This window comes from Vespula pensylvanica, chromosome 8 (genome assembly GCF_014466175.1).
Source record: "Vespula pensylvanica isolate Volc-1 chromosome 8, ASM1446617v1, whole genome shotgun sequence".
NCBI lineage: Eukaryota > Metazoa > Arthropoda > Insecta > Hymenoptera > Vespidae > Vespula > Vespula pensylvanica.
Window position 1 is genome coordinate 1,066,280 of NC_057692.1, and position 3,760 is coordinate 1,070,039.

Here is a 3,760-nt window from a genome sequence, read left to right on the forward strand (position 1 = left end):
TACGTGTCTCTATGCATGTATGCATTAGCATTTGAAAGAACGATAGATAATAAGTGATGTTTGGCGTAGACATCTCAAGGATCTACGTTCGTAAAGGGAGAAATAAGACGTGAAAAATAAGAGGGATGAAAAAAATTAAAAGGAAAAATAATCAAATAGAGAAATAACCGAGAGAGCAAAATTTAACAAATCAAAATGCGATCTCTAATGGTATTTCTATTCTTCCCGAGAAAATACAAACTAAATTGAATTTCTGATCATTTCTTATGTGCATTAAAAGTTATCAAAACAATTTTCATTAGAAACTTGACTTTCGCAAGGTCTTGACTCCAGCTTTCTAAGCAATTTCAAAACTATCTCGATTAGGGACTATAGCCTATGCCAGCTGCAGATGTTCCTGTTAAACGTTTTCTTTTTGTCCAATAAATTTTTTATTTCCTTTTCTTTCTACATTTCTTTTACTTTCCTGAAAGGAATTCATTCAGAGGTGAAAAAAATTCTGAAATATAAATAGAAACTTTGTACGATATATATACGTAGATACGTATTTGAATATAAGGAGAGCGTGCTTTGATTAATGTTTATAATTAATATAAGTTAATATTGTATGCGCGAAATATTATATATACTCTCGATGAGAAAATATTATCTCTAATGAAATGAGCGTTGCTCTTATATGCGCAAAAAATTTTTTCAATATTTTTTCAAAGCTTTTATTGTGAAACGCTTTTTATGAAATTGCTTTGTTTTTCTATCATTTTTACAATATAATAATAATAATAATAATAATAATAATAGTAGTAATAATAATAATATATAGTAATAATAATAATATCCATTATCTTCATAGGCGAGAGAAATAAAACGGATTCCAAGTTTTTCATTTTCTTTTATTCTTTCTATCCGTTTTTTTTATGATACCAATAAAATATAAGAATATGAATCTTCCTTTCAAGCGAAATCGACGATGTTCGAATACGAAAAAAGTATCGTCATTTTTCGTTTGATCGATCGCCAAATGCTATTACAATCTTCTATTGTTCACGAAGCTTTTCACAATAGAACGAGCAATCGTCGATACTTAATGGAAACGGATCCTTTAAATTAATCTATTCGATATTTTCTCTACCAACCTGTATCATTAAGAAAATTTGAAGAAATGATATTAATGAAACAATAATTCTTTTATCTGCGGTATCGTTAATTTTCTCTCTTTTATATATATTTACACAATGTAGATCTATATATAGGAGAGTCATTTACAGAAGAAAAGGAAAATCATAACCACGAGCAAAATTATCTATAAATCCTCGTTAAGTAGATCACATATTTAATGAAAACGAAAAGCAAGCATTGTTTTTATTATAAGAGAGAAATTGAATTTCGTCTTTTCTCTTTCATACATAAGTATATATACATATACGTGTATACATCTATGTATATATATGTATATATATATATATATTGTGTGTATGTATATATATATATGTATGTATGTATGTATGTATGTATGTATGTATGTATGTACGTAAACATAATTTTGTGCACGTTCCTTTAACTCGTCGTCGTAAAATTCAAGAGGTTGGAAGAATAGTTGTTAATGACAGAAAGAGACGCGAAGAGAAAGAGAAAGAGAGAGAAAGAGAGATTAGTTTTGTGGTAACTCGGGGCGCCAAGTTTATTACTTCTTTGAGAAGAGACAAAACACAATGAGAATAACTATGATAACAAAACCGCAGGATCTCATTCGCTTTACAATTTCGTCTTACTCGAACTTATCAAGTAGAAATTTCATATCGGTGTACTCGTCAACTCGATATCTCTTCCACGTCATTAATATCGATTCGTTAAATCTCTCAATTTCGTACAAATTGAAAAGAACAATTTCAATGCGAATCACTACATAGATCGAATCGCAATTTAACAGAATCAATGATAGATGATGATTCAATAATATAATAGTGATCGTATACAACACAAGTCAATTCATAATGTAAATTGAGGAAGCTACCTAATTACTGTTATTCTAGCAGATACATATGCATCTAAATAAATATCGTAGGATGATATTATATTAGACAAGACCCAATTATTTCCAAGGATAATTAATCGTTTATTAATTAATTAATCAAAATATACGTGCATCAACGCAACCGCTTTGGTCCCGTTATATTTTCTTCGTCTACCTGTTTTTATCGGATAGGGGGAAAATAAAAATAAAAATAAAAAAGAAAGGGAAGAAAAAAGGGAAATAACATGGAACAGAATGAATGCGTGCAGAGAATAAAGGAGATGAAACTTTAACGAGGCAATGATTGATAGACAAAAACGAAATTCCTTCGTGATTGGCTGAAAACGAATTATCAAAGATATAAAGAAACTTTCCCGTCGTTATCTTCGTTATAATTATTCTCTAATTCCTAAGTTTTGACCTCTTCGAAAAAAACTTTCAACGTAAACTACAATTTCTTTGATAACAACGATTTCCTTTGATTATTCTACATCAATAATAATATACGTATAACACAGTGTTATATCTATATACATATCTATAATAACATACATATCTATAATAACATCGTACATGTGAAGACCTTGGTATAACTCAAAGAATACTTTGAGACTCTTGTATCTCAAAAGAAGAACTTGCTAGGAAGATCAAAGAAAATTCAACGAGTTGTTTCTTCCTGGCAATTTAGAGAGGTGGGAAAAGCTGAAATACCATTTTAAAATTCTCTCTCTCTCTCTCTCTCTCTCTCTCTCTTTCTCTTTCTCTCTCTCTTTCTGAGCAAAGAAGTAGTTGAGGGAAGTTTCACCAGTGGTTCGAAATACAATCACGAAATTTCAGAAGGGTAGGAAAATAGCTTAGGTTATTTTACGGAAATGGCTAAAGATCTATCTTTTTTCCGAAAAGAAATTGAAGAGTGTGCTTCATGTTCGTTCGACAAGGAATTTCATTTAAACTTCTCTCTTTTATATATATATATATATACACACACACACACACACAGAGTCTTTATTTTCCTTAGATAAAATTTTTCGTTTGAATTTTTACACGGTTACAAAAAATATTTTAAAGTTATCTAACCGTAGCAGTTTACTCGTAGAGGCATTTAAAATATCGTATCGTCGATAGACGATAGAAGAAGGAGAGGATACGCGATTCCCACGCGTTTCGATTAACGGAAAAATTCCATTAACGCAAGACTCGTAAGCATCTGTTTGCGAGAATAGTAAAGCTCCTTCTTCGCCAGCTTTTCCAGTTGAAAGAGCACGAACGCGTAAGGAAAACGTCAAGATGGCCTCCTTTCGAGCATCACGACTGGCAAACTCCACGTTTAATCATTTATTTCGTCCTCCTTTCTCTCCTTTTTGTTTTTTTTTCTCTCTCTCTTTTTTTTTTTTTGCTGTTGTTGTTCTCTCTCGTTCTCTCGCTCTCTCAGTCATTCGAACGAACAAAAGAAATATTTTTTTTCTTCTTCCTCTTCCTCTTTCTCTTGTATTTCTCATAAAGTTTTCTAAGAAGAAGAAGAAAAACTTATGAGCAAGGAATATAATAATTTCGAATTCGTCGATATTTCAGATCATGCAGAGATTCTCTATCTGGATTTTGATCCAAGCTATCACGAATAATATCACGTTTCTCTGTTATTCGCGGATATCAGTAGAAGCTCCTTACAAGCTTTTCTCCTTTCAAGCGAGAAGCGAGAGAGAGAGAGAGAGAGAGAGAGAGAGAGAGAGAGAGAGAGAGAAATGTGAG

General features: G+C 31.4%; 1 protein-coding gene across 5 annotated transcripts in view; it reads left to right on the forward strand.

Annotated features, from left to right (window-relative positions):
• LOC122631107 (tachykinin-like peptides receptor 86C) overlaps window positions 1-3,760 on the forward strand; it is a 25,485-nt gene that overhangs the window by 16,852 nt on the left and 4,873 nt on the right. The window lies entirely within an intron of this gene.